At 42.0% G+C, this 22,035-nt stretch overlaps 2 long non-coding RNA genes across 2 annotated transcripts in view; both read right to left on the bottom strand.

The window, feature by feature from the left end:
* Positions 1–22,035, bottom strand: part of LOC132540352 (uncharacterized) — a 244,598-nt gene that overhangs the window by 1,273 nt on the left and 221,290 nt on the right. The gene's annotated exons all lie outside the window — the stretch shown is intronic.
* LOC132540351 (uncharacterized) lies at positions 730–4,769 on the bottom strand. The gene is made up of 3 exons (XR_009551511.1): positions 4,646–4,769; positions 2,243–2,345; positions 730–1,001 (listed from the first exon to the last, which is right to left on the bottom strand). It is a non-coding gene; the product is annotated as an uncharacterized LOC132540351 (long non-coding RNA).

The following is a 22,035-nucleotide window of genomic DNA, read 5'->3' as shown; positions in this document are numbered from 1 at the left end:
TAAATGCAAACTATCCGTCTTATGGAAGGTGTGGTTTTCTCTCTTAATTTTTATTATTGTAACCAGGGTTATCACTGGGGACACTATGTAAGAATGAGCAGGCTGCGCTTAACCTATGAGATGAGTTCCTCCAGGTAAGTCTCTCTCTCTAAAGAGGGGTTGAGCACAGGGGACACATAAATCTCACAAGGTTGGCGGCCATTTAAGCCTTCCCTCCCCCACAGGAACGTCCTACATCTTCCCATCTGAGCACGGCATTCCTTAAAAACATTTAAGCCTGCTCCATTCCATATTTCCTTACTGTGTCCATTTAGATATAAAGAAAAAGAAGGAGATGATGTTGAGGAATTATTCAGATGCAGTCTATGCCCCCAGGTTTTACCGCTTCCTGCGATATTCTCGCAGTGCCCTTTTCAACCAATCCTGTCCCGACATGTCACCCCTGGTTGTTGCCCAATAAAAGCCCTCCCACATCCCTCCCCCCCCCCCCCAGCGTCCACCCTCTGGCTCTCTCTTGCTCTATCTCCCCTGGGTGGTGATGTATCTGGGACAGCCATTTTCGGCTGACTCCACGTGGCCTGAGCCACCCCCTCCTGTGTGATTAAAATCTAAAGGCAGACATGCATGAAAATCACTGACAGAGGCTGACAGTGAACATCTGACAAACAGAGGCAAAACACAGGTAGGGATTTGAAAGCCCTGCATGAGGGTGTCATTGCAGCAGCCTCCTAATCTCAGGGGAAATGGCACTGAACAGGACTCAGAAGGACTTCATCAACCAAAATGCAGACACATGAGAACATGCTCAACGGGGTGCAGAACAAACCACCACCCAAATCACATCCCCAGTGAGGATCAGAGAAGAGACCAGGTACCTCTTGGAGGCTGGGGGCCTCCTGGCCAGCCAACTGCTCCACGTAAGCTCTGGGCTCACCCGCGGCCTGAGTGAGAGGCTTTGGCAGCTCCACACACGGGCTGGAGGGTGCACACACCTCCTCCTCCTCCTCTGCCTACAGAAGACAGCAGACAGCACATTAGAGCAGGTCCATCTCCAGTCAACTAGAACCTAAATACAGACAAATAGGAGCCAGTCTGCTCGAAGGTGTAGTTTCCTCTCTTAATTTTTATTATTGTCACCAGGGTTATCACTTAGGACTCAGTGCCAGAATGACCAATCCGCAGCATCTGGTTATATCTGGATATAATTTTTATTATTGTCACCAGGGTTATCACTTAGGACTCAGTGCCAGAATGACCAATCCGCAGCATCTGGTTATATCTGGTTATATCCGCAGCATCTGGATATATATATATGAAACTCAGATGGGAGAGTGAGATAGGGAGGTGCCGGGATAGCCTGAGGGTACTTCTTCCCGAGCTAGTGCTCTCTGGCTTGGAGAGAACTCAACTGGAGCCGATCTAGGCTGCTGCGTGGGAGAGGGATCAGGAACTCGTGCCGCACTAACTTCTGCAGGAGATACACTCTGGAACTCTCGGAGCCGGAAAGCAATTTCCAGGTGTCTTTAATCAGAAGAGCAGCTGTTTTTATACTCTCCAAGTAGGGTGGAAACAGGATGTGATATAGAGAGGGTGGAGAGAAAAGTGACTGGTGAAAATCAGAGTGTGACAAGGAGGGGGCGGAACAGGCGAGAATCCTATCACTGAACCACCAATGCCCTGGAGTGCTTTATGTAAAAGTGATTTATGTAAATAGACCAAAGCTTTGGATCAGTAAATCCCTATATAGGTATATGGTTAAGCAGAAGCCAGGGGGAGGTGGCATACTACCCAACAGGGAGGAATAAAGAAAGAGAGGAAAGGAGTGAGATAGGGAGGAATAAAGAAAGAGAGGGAGAGAGAGAGAGGCACCTGCACTTGTCCTACCTGAGGAGGATGAATTAGAGGTCTCCCCCTAGCAGCTCCTGCCTCACTGCCTGGAGCCAGGCACAGAGCCTGCGGCCCATCTGACTGTCCCTGCTAGTTCTCACTCAGAGCCCCATCATTCCACTCCAGACACACTCACACCAAGGAGGGAGATTGGCAGCCTGAGGGCCTGGGCTCCATGAGCTCAGCTTAAAGGCTCCAGAGGATCTGCTTCAATCCTGCCCGTGTGTCTTGGGGAATGATCATGAAGGGCCATGGGGATCAACCACCACCTGCCTCCACCTCCCCTTGAGATCCCTCCTGGGAAGTCCCTCTCCAGCCCCAGTCCACACACACACACACACACACACACACACACACACTGTTTTACCTGAGGGAAGACTCAACAATCTGGAAATAATTTCCATCCTAAACAGTAATTTGTCTCCCAACTGGGTTTCCACATTTTCCAGTGGCAAATCCTTCACAAAGCAGACAAACAATAAGAAAACATGTTTACACGGAAAAGATTCTGTGCAAAGTGAATTGGGTAGGGGCCAGTTTAGTTGCCTGGTTTCAGGGCTTCTATGACCTACTGATGCCCATCATGAGGACAGTGACCTCACTTCTTGTTGGCAGAGCCCTTCCTCACATAACACCTGGTCTAATAGTGCTTTTCATGTCCAGGACACCCTGAGGTTATAAAATGAGTTCAAGACCGTGGACAAGTCATTAATCCAGTATTTCAGTTTGAGGGGTCATGAGACTGGACATGTTTTGATCAAACTGGAAATACATACAGCAAAATACTATAATTATTTTTATAAATTACTCATGTTTTCTCTGACTGACAAAGGACCCAATTTTTCCTTCTTTAGCATCCTACACAGGAGTATTTTTTTCTGAATCTAAACATGAAAACTTTAGTCAATGTAAGATTTTTATATATTAATAGTGATTCTTAGATCATTTACTTTTAAATTCTATACATTGATTGTTAAAGTAGTCATGCTTTCTTAAAAAGATCATTGATATGAAAAAAATTGAGAAATTAGACAATAATGGTTGAGCTCTTCCCACAAAATTCTGAAGCATGTCGAACGGCACCACAGGCCATAGTAAAAGGACAGACACACTATTCTAGAATAACAATAATTTGGTTAAAATCAAAAACTGATGGAACCTGAAACTGCATTTGTTTTACCAATAGGTCAGTTTACCAAAAACTCCATCAAACAAACAAGGTAATACTGGAAGAGAAGCACACGTGGGTGAACACGTGGGTGAAAGTAAGACAAGTAACACATATTTGAGTTAAATGAAAGATTAAGATTATTGTTGAGCAGACTGGGGGGATAGGATACTGCTTATCAGGAAAGACTTCTGTGCTTGATATACCAGAGTCCAGGGTATGGCTCTGGTATTAAAAGAAAAAAAATTAAAAAGACTAGGTCTATTTTGCGTACATTCTTTATGTGCTATATTATTGCCTTTAGGTTCCAAATCATCAAGTAATTTCTTTTTCTTTATATATTCATTCTTTTTCAGACAACAATTTGCAGATGAAATCATGATGCCAACCTGACTTGCCCGGGCAGACAACCTCACGAATGTACCCTGAAACCCCATCTCTCTGGAGCCCTGACCCACTAGGGAAGGACACATACAGGCTGGGAGAATGGTTCAACCTATGAATGCCCGTGTTCAGCAGGGAAGCAATTTCACAAGCCTGACCTTCTACCTTCTGCACCCCATATGACCCTGAGACCATGTTCTCAGAGAGATAAAGAACAGGAGAACTTTCAAGGGAGAGGATGGGATACACAGTTCTGAGGATGGGAACTGTACACCTCTTATACTATGGTCTTGTCAATATCTCCATTTTATAAATAAAAACATTTTTAAAAATCATTTATACTGAAGCAGAGCTCCCCAAAACCAAACACAAAGATCTAGCCTCCTCTTTGCCCTTTGGAACTCCCATCTGTGTCATCTGCTTCATTCACTGTCACCAAGCGGGGTCTCTAGCTCCCATTTCCTTTCCCACCACATCACAGGGCTTGTTCTTTTTGCTCCAAGAAAAGGGACCAGGTCAGGCTGTCTTTTTGTCTCCAAGAAAAGGGACCAGGTCAAAATACTGCCAGTCCTGCTTAACAAGGAAAGGAAGTGGCTGACCTGGAGTTTAAATGGCATATAGAGACTATCTAACGCAACATGCAGAACAGGACTCAAGGCTGAGAAGAGCAATAGAACAAGTTAATAAGGCCGTCGGTACACACTTGTAACTTAGGCTTTGTGAACTCATCCTTCCGTGTTAAAAGTAAAAGTGAGAGGAGAGAGAGAACAGTCACAGTGTCTGGGAGATATTCTCAGGGGCACAATCCTTGCATCTATTTGTGGGGAGGATGCACCTGTCAATCACGCCATGGTGACAGACACAGGGTTTGCAAATTAAACAGCTGCTGTTTGGAGCCTGGCATCTTCCTAAGGTTAGTTCCAGTGCAATGCAGGCCTCGGAGCTCACTGGAGCTCCTGCCAAGGGAGGGGGCAGGATGAGGTGGGGATGCGGGTCTACCCACCCTTCTCCGAGACCCAGGGCGGAGAATGATGGGGACCCTAAAAGGGTATAAGACTGAGCCAGGAACACACGGGGACAGGACAGGGAGTTGTGGAGCAGACAAGGGTGGGATGGCGAGGCAGCGGGAGATGTCAGCTGCAGAGCCGCTCCCTGAATTCACAGACCCGTTTGACTGCAGCCCACCGGGCCTCCACCCACACTCACCCTCCTCCTTCGCCTTTGGCCCCGCAGCAAGCTCTGCAGACAGAATCCATGCGAGGTGACAGGAGGACAGTAAACAGCCCAGGCTTGGGCACAGATGCCCCGGCAACACTGAAGGCCTAGAGAGTCCCCGCAGGACACCGCCCCTCCCCGGCCCGGATTAGATCGGATCAGGCCTCCGCCCCTGCTTAGACCCCGGAGTGGACGAGGTTACAGCCACATTCCCTTCTCAGGCCCTGATTGGGTGATGCTCGGCATATAGGCCGTCTCAACGCATTGTCCAATCAGAATTCGGAAGTGGTGTGTGACTGAAGCCTCATCCAATCAGAATAGGTGATGCTCCTAGTGGGCGTGAATAGCACTCTTAAAGCACCAGGAGAAAATAAAGCTGGTGTGCAAGTGCACTTACACAGCCAGGAATTTCTCTCCAGGTTCTTTCAGTTCTTGCAAATGAACGTTATAACTTTTTAATTTTTCCTGGCCCACTTCTCAATACAAAAGTAAGGTATTTGGGACCGGGTGGTGGCACACTTGGTTGAGCGCATGTATTACAATGCGCAAGGACCCGGGTTTGAGCCCCAGCCCCCACCTGCAGGGGGAAAGCTTTACAAGTGGTGAAGCAGGGCTGCAGGTATCTCTCTATCTCTCTGCTTCTCTATCACCCCCCACACCTCTTGATTTCTGGCTGTCTCTATCCAATAAATAAAGATAAATTTTTTAAAAAAGTAATGTATTTGTCTACTGCTTAGAATTGGCTAATGGTATAGAATATCGCCCACCCCACCTTAATGGATTCTCTTGTTAACTCTTCATCATCATTTTATGGTTTGGGATGTTTTCTGGGACGGTGCCATATTTTTTAATTAGTATTTGAATGTACCTGTAGTTTTACAGTCCATCGTTCTGATATAACTTACTCCAAAGTATGCATGTTTGTAAGATATAAGTTATATAATTAGAGGTACCCCACATTTATGAAAGCCTATTGTTACCTTTTTTCTTAAAAATCTCTTCTACTCATTACATTGGGTTTAGTATGAAACTTCTTGAGGCTGTCGTATATGTTTTCCTTTTTTTATTAGTTCTATGTCAATTTTATTTTATATTATGTAATATGCTTTAGTATACATATACTCTTTAATAAGTGATTTAGAGAGTGTTAGGCATCCCATTCTTATTAAAAAATATTTGGTTTGGGAGTCGGGTGGTGGCGCAGTGGGTTAAGCGCACGTGGCGCAAAGCACAGGGACCTGCGTAAGGATCCCGGTTCGAGCCCCCGGCTCCCCACCTGCAGGGGAGTCGCTTCACAGGCGGTGAAGCAGGTCTGCAGGTGTCTATCTTTCTCTTCCCCTCTCTCTCTGTCTTCCCCTCCTCTCTCCATTTCTCCCTGTCCTATCCAACAACAAAGCAACGTCAACAATGGCAATAATACCGCAACGAGGCTGCAACAACTAGGGCAACAAAAAGGGGGGAAAATGGCCTCCAGGAGCGGTGGATTCATGGTGCAGGCACCGAGCCCAGCAATAACCCTGGAGGAAAAAATTAAAAAATAAAAAATAAATAAAAAAATTTAAAAAATTGGTTCATAGATTTAAATTTCTTTAGGAACAAATAGACACCCTCTTTACTTAAAATGAGTCTGCTACATGCTATAGTTTAACTCGTATGTTGTTTTGTTTCTTACTGACTGAAAATAAACTTTTACCACATATTGTGTTTCTCTTTTTTGGAAGTGAAGATTGTATTTTTGTCTAAAGTATAGTTGGGAAGTTTCACAGTTTATATTAGAAAAAATATAATAACAACATATTTTTGTTACTGATTTATTAAACATGTTGACTAAAGCTTTGTATGAATGATTGTAATATGTTTTCCACAAAGTGGAAAACATAGACACAAAGTAACACAACATACAGCCTTTGAACCTTTTAAGATGACCCATAAGAAATGCTTAATACTTAAGAAATCAAAAATTAAGTCTTAACTTATATGGACACTTACATTGGGCAAATTTGTATTTCAATTTAGTTGGAAAATAAACTTTTTGTGACATAGTATACCTTCTGTGCACGCACACACACACACAAGCACACATACACACATAAATATGTATTACAGGACTGTTTGTAACTCACTAATGTAAACGTACTGAAAACCCTACTATTGCAAGTTGTAGGATTTCTTTTACCTCTCCCCAATTTTGCTTTATCTTTTATTTTACTGGTTTTGGTAACTTGTAACAATTTAATTCCCAATCTATGGAGGTGATCAAAATCTATTTCAAATCTTCTTAGTATAGATAATGTATTTAAACTGAATTCTTGGAAAAAATTTTAAAACTTTTCAAGAGCCTCTAGTTGAAATATTTAGTGAACCACTAAGGGGCAGTGTTGCCCTCCAAATTACTCCTCCCTATAAAATGACAGGTTTAGTTTCCTTTTGCATCAGAATATGGTAACATTATGCTCACAGGTTTTAGGGGATGAGAGGGGGAGGAAAATCATGTGCCCAATCTCATTGTTTTTCTCTGACTTTTTTATTCAACAACAACATGATAAAACTAGGGAGGTGGTTCTGTGTCACTCACCCTGTAGATTCTGTGAAGCAAAAATCCATAGAAACTCATTTATTCCAAAGTATACAAGAGTGAAACTAATTTGATGATTGTAAGAAATATTTGCCAACCCCAAATAGACTAATGTGGTGCATCTTGTCAAGAGAAGCCTGCAGATTCCATTTCCCTTTGAACTACTTATTTTTTTTTCTTCTTCTTTCATTTTACAACTTTAAACTGTTATTTAATTTTTACACATATTACCACTATACATAGGACTGAAGGCTATTTTTTATATGATCTCAGGATGCTAATTGCTATTTCCCTTACTGTGGTAAGCTATAGACTTGTTCAAATAGTAGAATCAACTAATCAATGTTTCACCTTAAATTCAGGGAAGAAGAGGCTTGCGAGGAGTCCAGTGCACCTTCTTGTCCAGGAAAGATCCTCATGGAAGCTTCTAAGTGAACTGTAGCATCCTTTTCCAAAGTGAACTCAGCAGGCTTACAGCTCTTTTATTTGCCAGATGAAAACAGTATCAACTACAAAAGGTTAGTGCCACATAGATCAAGTTTCATATTCATGCTGTTTTATAATGATAAAAAGAATAATGACCATATGGTGGTTGTGTTGTCACATGAATACAATTTCTCATCTCCCCATGATAGACATCTGCACACCACTTCTACCCCAAACTTAAGTCCTCTTCCACCATCATACACTGGCTTCCAAGTTCTCATTCTATTCCCCACCTCCCACCCATAGTCCTTGGCTTTCATATAAAAGGCCCACCTAATCTAAGTTCCATCTTGTCTTTTCCCTTTCTGTCCTTAAGGTCTCTTCAGGTTCATCTGTGAATGAGCTAATCTCGTATTTTGATCCTTCTCTTTCTGCCTTATCTTACTTCATATGGCTGCTTCAAATTCCACCCAAGATGAGGTAAAGATGATGCATTTTACAGAGTACTTATAAAATTTATTGAAAAACAACAAATGAAGCTTATATGAAATGAGGGATGCACTCTATTCATGAGTAGACACAGTATCTTATGGAGTCATTAAGCACACATAGTACAAAGGAAGCATAAGGACCCCGGCAACAATCCAAGTTCGAGCACCTGGCTCCTCACTTGCAGGTCTTCAGGTATCTTTCTCTCCCTCTCTCTATCTCCTCCTCCTCTCCCAATTTCTCTATCCTACCTCCTCCCCTCCACACCAAAAAAAAAAAAAAAATGGTCACATTTTTAGATTAGATTAATCCACATTTGGATTAGAACTGCAGGCACAAGCCCCTGTGATAACCCTGGAGGCAAAGAAAAATAGAAGTAAAAAACAATTAGAAGTTTCAACTTTGTTAAAGATTCATTCCTTTCCTTTAAAAACATCATATAATTTTGCTCGAAGGGTTAAAAAACAAAGGGGGGAGGGATATAGCTAATTTGTCTAATGGAGTTGGACATGTCATGTAAGTTTTGATTTCTGTCCATCCCACAAAACCACGAGTACATATTTTTCTTTAAAAAAAAAAAAGCAGTTGGTAGTTTCAACAAATCATTGAAAGTAGCCCAAGTTGTAGCAGAAACGAAAGTACTACATGATTTGTGTATGTAACATTCCTGGGAGGGGGGAATGAGAGAATGTGAACTTATCCATGGATTTCTTATAAAGAGGACAGTTCTGCAGATGAGCTTATCTTTAACTGGGACCAAACTATGCAAAGGGCTGTTTGAATTTTGTTGTTGTTGTTAAAGAGAATGCTTCTCTTTCTCATCTGTTATCAATTGCAGACTAGGAATTGCAAAAATGGAAACAAATAGCTTCATTTCATAAGTCACCTTTTAAATAAACATACAGTTGCCCCAAAAAGAAAAGCTCTTGCCTTCTAGGTAGCCCTGGGCACAAGTGCTTTTCATCAAAAGAAGAATCAGAAACAAATGCCAAAGAATGATCTCAACAAAATGGCAGAAGAGGAGCTCCCAGCCCTCACATGCCCAGAACAGTGACTAATAAGCCAGCTTCAGGGGAAAATATCCTCAGAAGAGTGGACTTAACTTCTTTATTAAAAGAAAACAATTTTCAGTTTGGCTCACAACACAAAACCCAGATATACCCCATCTACTAGAGACAAATCAGAAGCAGTAAGACTCAGAAAAGTTCAGAAATAATGATGACGTGGCCTTCTGCTTCTAATACAATGCAGCAGTCCTGTTTCTCCCACTAAGTATGACTGAAATCCTGAACGCTGTTCATGAAAGAAAAGGAAGAGATTTCTGAAAGTAAAGGCAGATAGATTTCCATATCACTCTGGACAGAAGGGGGAAGGAGCTTCAGAATTCCTTAGAATCAGTCTCATTCTTCCTCCCTCTCCTCTCCTCTCCTCTCCTCTCCTCTCCTCTCCTCTCCTCTCCTCTCCTCTCCTCTCCTCTCCTCTCCTCTCCTCTCCTCTCCTTTCAGCTTCTCTCTCTCTCCCTCTCCCTCCTCTTTCTTTCTTCTTCTTTTTTTTGTTTCCTTCTTTCTCTCCTACTTTTTCATATATCCCAAGACTAGGAATTGAAGAAGTCAGCAATCTAGGAAAGCCAAAGTGTACAGACGAAACAAACACCAAAACCAAACAAACTACAAGATTGTCTAAGGACCAGGATTGCAGGGACAGGTCACAGGATAGTAAGTTAGGACTCCGGTCCCAAACAACACAGAAGGACGCAAACCCTGGACCCTCCTACCTCCTACCTGTTCAGTCCCCCTACCCTCTACCCTATGCCAGAAGAGGCCCAGAGGAGCCAGAATACTATCACAGGGTGTTAAAGAAACATTCATGAACCAGTTTATCTTATATCAGAAATAATAATTAAAACATTAGAGAAGCTCTGTGATGGCTTACTGATAGAGGGCACACATTACCATGTAGTGGGGGCTGGGGGCTTGAACCCAGGTCCTTGAGAATAACAATGTGTGCACATGACTGAGTGCACCACTTCCTGGGTCCTGAGACTATACGATTTTAATACATCATGATGCAATACGAAATCAAGAAGTAGGAAGTTTCACAGTGTCCCCAGGAGATCAAAAGTAGATTGAACGAACTGAAAGGTGGAGAGGAAAGGGGGCTGGGTGGTGGCACACCCATCTGAGGGCACACAGAACAGTGCACAAGGATCCAGGTTCAAGGCCCCAGTCCCCACCTGCAGGGGGAAGCTTCGTAAGTGTTGAAACAGGGCTCTAGATGCCTCTCTCTCTCTCTCTCTCTCTCTCTCTCTCTCTCTCTCTCTCTCCCTCTCTTCTTTTACTCTCATATTTTGCCACTGTCCAAAATAAATAATTGGGGGAAAAAAGAGGAATGTGGAAAAGGAAACCAGGCAGGGGACTGAAGAGGAACCATCAGGGGCAGCTGGGACTGGGTGATGGCGGGGTGAGGGTGAGGGGCAGCTCTCCAGAATGTTCAGAGTAGTGAGAGTGAGGGGCAGAGTGGATTGGTCTCCGAGCTGGGACACAGTAGCTGATCAGGACAGTAGATTTGCAGAGCTCTCTGGTGGCTAGGAAATGAGGGTGATGCTAGTTTCTGGTGCTTGATGAGAAGACCAAAATCTGTGATAAAAGGCATAAGTAAAGGGGAGCAGGAGACTGGTAGGGTACACCTTACTATATATTCCGTGGGTCCTGGGTTCAAGTCCCTGGCCTCACATTGGAGCACTGCACCAGGGGAAGCTTCACATATGGTGGAGTGTGTTGTGGCCCCCACCCCCATTTTCTCTCCCTCTCAGTCTTTCTTTTTGTCTCTATATGAACTTGAAAAAAAAAAAGTCTGTGGGGAATTGTGGAAGAAAGTGTGTGTGTAGACTGACTAGGATTCATCTCAGTAAATTCAAGGCAGACCATTTGGGGGGGTCTGAGTTGAGGTGATAGAGATGGGTGTCTGGGACACCCTTTTCAATGTCCCTCTTCCTGACAATAGATCATTACTTCATCCCAAATACCTTAGAATCTTTTCCTTTTTGGCTTATCAAACTCCTGCCACACAAACATCCATATTCAAAAGATACACCATAGACAGAGAACCAATGAGAGAGCAGTTTTTAGAGTACATATGACATGCTAACTTCTGAAAGAAAGACAACGATTGGCAAAAAAATTAGCAGTCCACAACAGAAACTAGAGAGACCAAGAAATATAGGAAAACATGCGCTCAAGGTCCTTATGAAATTGATAACAAAAAATTAAGTAGTTAGGTCCTGCTTCATATTAAAATATTGGTATCAGCAAGTATAGGAAAGCAGTTGGGAAACAGGAACTTTCAGCTGTGTTGGGATAATTTAAAAAATAATTATCTCACAGTTATGAACTGGAGCATAGACTGAGACCCCAAAAGTTCTTGACATTTCATAATAGGGGGGAGTTAAAAATGAACTTTGAGAATGTCTTTGAGAATGAAGGCAAAACTCATCTGTGTGGTATGCCTATAGTAGATAGCTATATTACAGGTAAAATAAATAAGATGGTTTTTATTTTACTTTATTTTTAACTAGAGTTCTGTTCAACTTTGGTTTATGGCAATGCAGGAGATTAAATCTGGGACCTCAGAGCCTCAGGGATGAGAGTCTGTTTGCATAACCACTATGCTATCTCCTCCACTCAACAAGTTACTTTAAAAAATCAAAGCACTACTCAACTCTGGTCTATAGTGGTCCTGGGATGAATCCTGGGGCCTTAGAGCCTTAGGCATGAAATTCTTTTGCATTAACCACTAGGCTATTTTCAGAGCCCTAAGAAGACTGGGGTGGAGCTATTGTTCTTTTTTTTTTTTTTTTTTTTGCCTCCAAGGTTATTGCTGGGGCTGGGTGCCTGCACCAGGAATCCACTGCTCCTGGAGACCATTTTTTCACCTTTTGTTGCCCTTATTGTTTTATCATTGTTGTGGTTATTATTATTGTTGTTATCGTTGGATAGTGTCGACAGAGAGAAATGGATAGAGGAGGGGAAGACAGAGGGGGGAGAGAAAGATAGACACCTGCAGACCTGTTTTATCGCAGTGAAGCAACTCCCCTGCAGGTGGGGAGCCACGGGCTGGAACCGGGATCCTTACACCGGTCCTTGAGCTTTGTGCCACGTGCGCTTAACCCTCTGCGCTACCACCAACTCCCGGTGGAGCTATTGTTCTACAGCTAAAAAATGTGAAATAAAATATAACAAAATACACTGTTAATGCTTTACAAGCACATTGCTTGTAAGTGTACAGGTATAAAATCTAGGCTGAAAGTTTTTACAGCAACTTCAAGATGTGTGGGAATCTATGAATGAGGAGGAAGGAAAAATGGGATAGAAGAGATCTAACCAAATCTTTACCTATCAATAGATAACACAAAGTGAAATGGGCTGTGTGGTGGTACACCTTGTTGGGCACACATAATACAAGTCCAAGGACCTTGGTTCAAGGCCCAAGTCCCCGCATGCATTGAGGGAAGCTTCTTGAGTGGTGAAATAGCTTTCTTTCTTCCTTTCTTTTTTTCTTTCTTTCTTCCTTTCTTTCTTGCTTTCTTTTTTTCCCCTTCAGGATTATTGCTGGGGCTCAGTGCCTGCTGCCTGCGTTATGAGTCCACTGCTCCTAGAGGCCATTTTTGCCATTTTTGTTGTTGCTATTGTTATTGGATAGGACAGAGAGAAATTGGGAGAGGAAGAGAAGACAGAGAGGGGGAGAGAAAGAAAGATAGCTGCAGACCTGCTTCACCGCTTGTTAAGTGACCCTCTTAAAGGCGGGGAGCCTGGAGCTCAAACCAGGATCCTTGTGCTGTGCATTTAACTCACTGCGCCACTGCCCGGCCCCCTCTCTTTCTCTTTCTATTTCCCCTTACCCTCTCAATTTCTCTGTCTTATCAAATAAAATAAATAATTTTTAAAAGTCTTCAAAAACATGAAACAAATATAACCAACAGCTATTTTTAGTTCATTTTTATAAGGCAGCATTCAAATCTCTGTTCCATAATTCATAGCACTTTTTGTGTCTGTATGGATTATTTCACTTTTTTGTTTTTGTTTTTGTTTTTGTTTTGCCTCCAGGGTTATTGCTGGGCTTGGTGCCTGCATTAGGAATCCACTGCTCCTGGAGGCTATTTTTTCCCTTTTGTTGCCCTGGTTGTTTATCATTGTTGTGTTTTTTATTGTTGTGTTATTGCTGTTGTTGTTTTTGAATAGGACAGAGAGAAATGGAAAGAAGAGGTGGAGACAGAGAGGGGGAGAGAAAGACAGAGACACCTATAGACCTGCTTCACCGCTTGTGAAGCAACCCCCCTGCAGGTGGGGAGCCAGGGGCTTGAACCGGGATCCTTAACACCTGGTCCTTACACTTGGTGCCACGTGCACTTAACCCGCTGTGCTACCGCCTGACCCCCTATTTCACATTTAAAAAATGTATCTTCTATTTGTAAAAATCTACAAAAATAGTCTGCACCATTATTCCTTAAAATCAGCATGCTGGCATTTATCTTAACTTCCCATGTGCTTTTTATGTAGGTAGTTCAACTAATATTAACAGGAGAAAGGCGTTGGTGGTATAGTAGTGAGCATAGCTGCCTTCCAAGAGGAAAAGAGGAGTATGAAGAATGAATCAGGGGGCCAGGTGTTGGCACATATGGTCAGGCATACATACTACAATGTACAAGGACCTGTGTTCAAGCCCCTGGTCCCCACCTACAGCGGGAAAGCTTCACAAGTGGTAATGCAGGGCTGCAGGTGTTTCTCTGTCTCCCTTTCTATCTCCCCTTTCCCCTTCTCCATTCCACCCTGTCTCTATCCAATAAATAAATAAAGAAGAAGATAAAGTGACTTGTAAAATAAAAAAAATGAATCAGGCAATTAGCCCATCAGACACATCACAGTCTGCTATTTCTTAAAAACTGGAGTAAGTCCCTCGCTCCTATCCTGCCAGCTCTTAATACAGCTCATGCCTGGTGTTTCCTGTCAGTCAATAATGGGCAGTGTTGGGTCTCCAAACTTCTGGGCCTCCATTCTCTTTGGACTTCTGTCCACTTTGTGAAATGGTCTTTGTACTGAATTGGTGGGATTCAACAGATGCTTCTCACTAGAGGCTTTCCAGTTTTGGACCCTGCACTCCAGACCTACCTTGGTGCTCTCCCCATTCCAAAATGACACATAACACCATGTAAATTTTTCAATAGGCCTTCACTATATTTTTTTTAATTCCCCATATGTTTTAAGACTACTTGTTGAAAGGGAGAGAAACAAGAGAGAAGAATAAAAGCTAAGACTTAATATTTTAAAAACCGTCATCACTAAATATTTGAGAGTGGTTTGCTTATGTAAGAGGTTATATTTCCCAAGTGACTGCAAATACTTTTCAAATGATAGTGCATATTAATATTACCAAAAACTGGAAATTAAAGTAGCATAGTTATTTCTTGATCATGTGCAGTTTCTCAGAGAAATCCAGACATAGTGTAATGTCTCTTCAGGAAAAATTGTACTAAATAAGCATTTAAAAGTTTTTTTTTAATCAGTTACATTTTACATCTGCTAAATATTTCTTGATTTAAAAAGCAATGCTTCTATCACCTGCTCAACTGTGAAATGTCTTTGAGTTAAACTCTTTATACAAACACATTACATTGTGAGTTTTGAGACATGACATCAAAGGTGTACAACAGAAGCAAAATAGGCTAATTGAACATTATGAAACTTTAATTTTTTTTAAATGTTCTTCAAATGACAACAGAATAAAAAGGTAAATCGCCTAATAGGAGAAAATATTTAGAAATCATATCTCTCCGAAGGGTTTACATATGAAAAATATAGCATATTTCATTCCAGAGTGATGCTCCGGTTATTTATCTCACTATTAGTAAATAAATAAACCCTTAAGAGTGTTTAGAAAAAGCAAGCAATTAGTAATAATAATTACAATATCTATTATTGAGTAGGTTAGTGCTTTAAAGTACAGTCATTGAAATAATAATGGCTTTTTAAATGTATTTATTTTAATGAGAGAGACACAGAGAGAAAGCTACAAAGAGAGCCCAGAGCACTGATCAGCTCTGGCTTATGGTAGTTCTGGTGACTGGATCTAGGACCTCAGAACCTCAGAACCTCAGGCATGAAAGTCTCTTGCACAACCATTATCATCTCCTCTATCCTAATAACTATTTTAAATTAATGTTTTAAGAAAGAAAAGAAAAGAAAAGAATGGGGAGGTGGGCAGTGGTGTACCCAGTTAAGCCCACATAGTACTAAGCACAAGGCCATGTGCAAGAATCCAGGTTGGAGCCCCCGGCTCCCTATCTGCAGGGAGGACATTTCTCAAGCGGCAAAGCAGATCTGCGTGGGTGTCTCTCTTTCTCTCTTCTCCTCTGTCTTCCCTTCTGCTTTCAATTTCTCTCTGTCCTATCCAATAACTGGAAAAAAATGGCCTCCAGGAGCAGTGGATTCGTAGTGCCAGCACCGAGGCCCAGTGAAACCTTTGAGGCAAAAAAAAAAAAAAAAGAGAGAGAATGTTTTCCCTTAACAAACAGTATTGTCTTGTGCTTCTTATTCTCTTGCACAAAAGTAGAACACCTTCACACTCCACACCCGCTGCTACTCTCCACTGACATTACCTGTTTGTTCATCCAACTCAAGCCACCCTCCCTCACTCCCTCACTCCCTCACTCCCTCCAGTAAGCCATCACTCACTGCTCCTGACCACACAGAATCAAAACTATCCCTCCTCTCCAGTACTGCTATTTTATTTTTTTTACTGGGATTCAGTGCCTGCACTATGTATGAATCCACTGCTCCCGGAGGCTATTTTTTCCCTTTTGTTGCCCTTGTTGTTTATTGTTGTTGTTATTATTTCTGCTACTGGATAAGACAGAGAGAAATCAAAAGAGGAGAGGAAGTCAAGAGGGGGAGAGCAAGATAGACACCTACGAGGCAATCCCCATGCAGATCAGGAGCCGGGGACTGAAACCTGGATCCTTACGCAGATCTGTGTGCTTTTCGCCACGTGCACTTAACCCACTGCATTACAGCCCAGTCCCCCTATTACTGCTGTTTCCATCCTGGTCATCATGTGATTGCACCCAGCTGCACAAAATTACAGTCAATGTGCTTACATGTATTCTTCCTTATTAGTTAGAGGATTGGTAGCTATATGTCAGTCATCTCATACATTCCCAACGTCTGGCACCGAGATGGTCATATAGTAATACAGAAAGGATATACAACAAATTATTGTTCTTTTTTATATAAATTTTTGTTTATTTATTTAATAGAGACAGAGAGAAACTGAGAAGGGAGGAAGAGAGACACCTGCAGCACTGCTTCACATTTGTGAAGATTTCCCCCTGCAGGTGGGGGCCAGGGCTTGAACCTGGTCCATGTACTTTGGAATGTGTGTGCTTAACCAGGTGCACCACCACCCAGCCTCCACCAAATGATTTTTCTTTGAATAAAGGAACTTACAGATGAGCTGAAGTGAAAGAAATTGGGTAAAGATGCTTTACAATGTAAGTCATTACCATAATGTCTATTAGAATAAATTCTTAATGATTCACGTAGACTTATTCTTGACTTGTTTGCTATACTTTCAAGAAACTAACACTAATTACAAGCATAGGATTGAACATCAACAGAAATAAAACAGTTTATATTGATGTGACACAAACGTGGCTGGATTTATGTTAATATAAGACTGCAACAAATACATATTTTGTAAATAGTTATGTATTCATTTATTTAGACAGAGACAGAAATTGAGAGGGAAGGGGGAGATAGAAAAAGAAAAAAATGAGACTCCTGCAGTACTGTTTCACCATTTGTGAAACTTCTCCCCTGCTGATGGGGACTAGGGGCTTGAACCTAGGTCCTTGAACATGGGAACATGTGCAGTCTACTGGGTATGCCACCACCTGCCCCTGTAACAGATATATATATATATATATATATATATATATATATTATTTTTTTTTTTCTTCCAGGGTTGCTGCCTGGGCTCGGTGCCTGTACCACAAATCCACTGCTCCTGGAGGCCATATCCTCCCCCCTTCCCATTTTATCTTTGTTGTGGTTGTTATTGTTGTTGTTATTGCTGTTGTTGTTGTTGGGTAGGACAGAGAGAAATAGAGAGAGGAGGGAAAACGACGGGGGGGGGGGAGAAAGATAGATACCTGCAGACCTGCTTCACCACCTGTGAAGCAACTCCCCTGCAGGTGGGGAGCCAGGGGCTCCAACTGGGATCCTTACGCGGGTCCTTGCACTTTGTGCCACATGCACTTAACCCACTGCGCTACCGCCTGATCCCCACAGATATTTTTTAAATTCAAAAATCATGGTTAGGACTTCCATTGCCTTTTTTCTTTTTCTTTCTAAATTTCTGTTATTTTCTTCATCTTGAAAGGATGGAGGAATAGAATTCTTCAGTGTACTGTTTCATGATCTAAATACTAAAATCGCTTGTCTAATTTCGAGACTGAACACACTTAAGCTAAACTTTAGATCAAAATATACATGCTAGCTCAAAATAATTCTGACTGCTTGAGCATCATGAATCTGTTGGTAATAAGGAGTGCTTGGTGTGTGTGTGTATGTGTGTATGTGTGTGTGTGCACGTGTGTGTGCGCGCTAAGTTTTGCTTGGGGGGGTTAAGATTGGATCTTAAAAAGTGGAATAGAGCCAAGTGTGTTGTTACCTCCCATCTCTTAGGGGACATAGAGGATTTGAGAAACAATCCTTACTCAACAGAGTGGCTTTTTTTTCACTTATAGATAGACTTTGTAGTAGATGGGGGGAGATAGCCTAGTGGTTATGCACAAAGACCTTTGTGCTTTAAACACTGAAGGATTTACGTTCAATTCGCCAGAGCTTAGGTGTTCCTGAGAGAAAGGAAGGAAGGAAGGAAGGAAGGAAGAAAGGAAGGAAGGAAGGAAGGAAGGAAGGAAGGGATTTTTGTACTAATACTTTGACTGATGGGTATCATAAAAGTGTTCATTATGGGATAAACAGATGAAAATGCACTCCATATACTTTGGCTTAGAAAAACCAACCTTATAAATATTACTTGGTTTATATTTGGAACTGATATGTGCAAAAGTTACTCATCTGACCATTGTTTTATAACACCGTGGGGAATAAATTGTGGGACAGTCTGATGCAGTGTAATAGTTGGCTACTGTTGAAGAGAGTGCCGTTCATGTGTGAGCATTTTTCGACTAACTAATCTGGGTGCAGAGTGTTGTGCTGGTTCTGGTAATGTGCTTTAAGCTGGCACATATATTACTTGCTTTGATGTGAAATGGAGTGTCTCCACTAAAGCACACATACACGACTATCTTAATTATCTCTTCCAAAGGTGGATTCGGAGAGAGAGAGGAGAGGAATATTTTCCTTTCCTTTGTATGTCATTTGGAATATTTTGTTTTCATAACACTTCTTCAGTTTTAAAATGAGTCATTCTATCCTGCCTTCTGAGTTCCTAATTCATTTTTAGACAGCAACTCTTTTTTTTTTTAAATTAGGGATTTAATATTGATTCACAAAACTACAAGATAGCGGAGGTATACTGCCACATGTTCCTATCACCAGAATTCTATGTCCGCATTCCCTCCATTGCAAACTGCAATAGTTCTCCCAAGGTCACTGATATAGGTCGACTGTTATTTCTTTAGCTATCTATATTTATATATATTTGCTTATTTTTTTCTAAGGTCCTATCTTCCATTCCTTTCTTATTTTTTTAATTGAAGATTTTTTAGTATATTTATTTATTAAATAGAAACAGCCAGAAATGGAGAGGGTGGGTGGAGGTAGAGAGGGAGAGAGAAAGAGAGACACCTGTAGCAGTGCTTCACCACGTACAAAATTTTCCCCCTGCAGGTGGGGACTGGGGGATCAAACACAGGCCCTTGCAGATTGTAACGTGTACCAGCACCCACTCCCACCTCCCCTTCCTTTTTTTTATAGGTGCATTAAAAAATTTATTAGTAATTTACTAATGACTCACAGGGTTGTAAGGTAACAGGGGTATACTTCCATACAGTTCTTTCACACCATTAGAATTTTGTGTCCTATCCCCTTCACTGAAAACTTTCTTATTCTCTCTCTTTCTTGATGGAATTGGAGTTCAGAGCCCTCTGGTCATATTTCTCTAACACTGCTCTCCCTCTGGAGGTATAGACCAGCCTTCTGTTGAAGGTGCAGAAGGTGGGAGTTCGGACTCCTTGAATTACTGGACATGGACATTGGCAGGTCAATCCATACCCCAGCCTGTCTCTGTCTTTCCCTAGGAAGGTAGGACTTTGGAGAAGTGATGTTCCAGGACACATTGGTGAGGTCATCTGCTCAGGGAAGTCAAGATAGAATCATAGTGGTGCATCCCGTGAGTACCCATTTATTGGGGAAACTGATGATCCTTCCTAGCCGACTGAATCCACATGGATCCCAGTTACTTTCAAAGCCAGCAACAAGCAGCTCTTGACAGCTTTCAACCTGACTCTGTTGACTGGCTACGGAAGAAGGGCAAACGCTAGAAGAAGAAGAAGTATCATCTGTAACTTGGTGACTGAAAGATGGCAAGACAAAACAATAAAAATTGAACAATAAACAGGAGCCAAAAAAGTAGGAATAGAGCAGATAAGATTAGAGATTTTAGGGTAGAGAGGAACTAGGAAATCCATTTTATGTATGTTCCAAGGCACCCATGACTTCAGCAATTTTTGTTTGAGCTTGATAGCTCAACACACAGGTGGACTAAAACCATTGTCTGGGAAGATATAGTCAGAGTTGAGGGTAGTGCCAGAAAGCTGGATTAGGGAAGAGAGTAGTTCCCAAACCTGAAGAAAATAGATGAATACAGTTAACTATATATACCATCGATCAAACCCAGGGACCATGTATATTCACATTTAGCACAGGAGCCTTTGTAACCTCCTACTCTCTGTCTGTCTGAGATCACAGTCCATGGTCACAGCTGGGAATATTTTAGACCTCACTCATTTTAGGACCAGTCTTCCTCAAGTGGCAGAGCAGGATGACCCAGCCTCACTATGAAAAGTGGGGGCAGTCGCTACCATTGTTGCTCTACATTGAGGACAAAGTCCTAGATAGGTTATGATGATGTTCCTGCTGGAAGTGACCAATGATAGTGGAGACAGGGATCTATTAGAGGTCTAGACCTATCTGGGCCCCAGTTGATGTGATGGCGTTGTATGGACCTAAAAGACATCATTAAGTAAGCCACAGACAACAACTTTTTTTAAGAGAAGGAGGAGAAGAAGAAGAAGAGATGGAACAGAGAAAATAAATCAGTCTGTTAGAGCACTGACTTGCATGCCCGAGGCACAAGAGACAGAAGGTTCAATCCCTTGTACCATATTATTCCAGAGCTCAGCAGTGCTTTGATCTCTCTCATAAGTAAGTAAGCAGAGAAATCATAAAAGGTGCGATGCCACAGCATCTCGTTAAAAAATTTAAAAGGGGAGAGGCCTGTCAGTGGCACACTTGGTAGAGCACACACATTACCATGTGCAAGGACCCTGGACTTCAGTCCCAGTTCTTCATCTGCAGAGCACCCTCTGGTGAAGTGGTGAAGTGTGAGTGGTGAAGCAGTGCTGTGTGTCAACCAGGCTTGTTTCAATATATGCAAGTGTGGGGCCTCAGGTAATGAATCAGAGTCTCACTTTTTGGTGTAAAGTTGCAAAGATTTTGTAAAAACATGCCAGAGGAATAAAGAATAGGAAAGCTACCAGGGAAGGGGATGGGATACGGAGATCTGGTGGTGGGAATTCCTATGATTTTGTCACTGTTTCCTTTATATATATATGGCTGAGCTAATGGGGATGACTGAAAGGAAGAGTCTTCTAGAAACTCCAATGTCTGGAATTGGTCAGCACAACGGAATAAGGAATGTGAGCTCCTCGGGGAAGAGTTCTGTTATTTCCATTCCATTCCTTGTACTTGAAGACTGTAGCCACTCAACAGAGAGAGAGAGAGAGAGAGAGAGAGAGAGAGAGATTTAGGGCTGAGGACATAGCATAATTGTTATACAAAGACTTTCATGTTTGAGGTTCTGAGGTCCCAGGCCTCCATTCTGCTATTTCCCTAGCCCCATCATAATGTTTAGAAGGCCAGTCTGCAGACCTGTAAATTTCAGGTTTATAAGAGAAAATGTAGGGGTGTTTTTTATTATTAGAACAGCTTCATTATAAGTTGAAGACATGTATTCAACCAGGCAGGAACGTTCTGCTCTTACAAAGAATTCTTCCAGAGGGCACAAAGACACAAATGTTAATCATTACGATCCCCTTTAGACAGGAATGTTGAGTTTCAAAGAGAAAGAATGTCATCTTTTATGTTTCTTATATTTGGAAACAACTTTAGTGGTCCAAGAGAAGGTTGGACTTTTAACCTGTCCTTTTTAAAAAATTGACGGGGAAAAAAGTGTTTAATGCAAGACTACAGAGAATCTGGAAAACATTTTCTCCACCAATGTTTAAGGAATTGCCTGCTGCTATTATTATGTTGTCAATAAAATTATATTGCATTTTTGCATAGAAAAAATACGTCATGACTTTCTCAACAATCAATATATTTTGAGAAAACTTGGTAACTTTTTTAGGGGGTGGGGGTATGAAAAAAAGGAAGGGTCAGGCAGTAGTGCAGCGGTTAAGTGCAGGTGACGCAAAGCACAAGGATCCGCATAAGGATCCCGGTTCAAGCCCCCGGCTCCCGACCTGCAGGGGAGTCGATTCACAAGCAGTGAAGCAGGTCTGCACGTGTCTGTCTTTCTCTCCCCCTCTCTGTCTCCCTCTCCTCTCTCCATTTCTCTCTGTCCTACCCAACAACAACAACATCAATAGCAA

Source organism: Erinaceus europaeus, chromosome 9, assembly GCF_950295315.1.
Source record: "Erinaceus europaeus chromosome 9, mEriEur2.1, whole genome shotgun sequence".
NCBI classification, from domain to species: Eukaryota; Metazoa; Chordata; class Mammalia; order Eulipotyphla; family Erinaceidae; genus Erinaceus; species Erinaceus europaeus.
The sequence above is the reverse complement of the archived record's forward strand: the minus strand, read 5'-3'. Positions and strand labels throughout refer to the sequence as shown.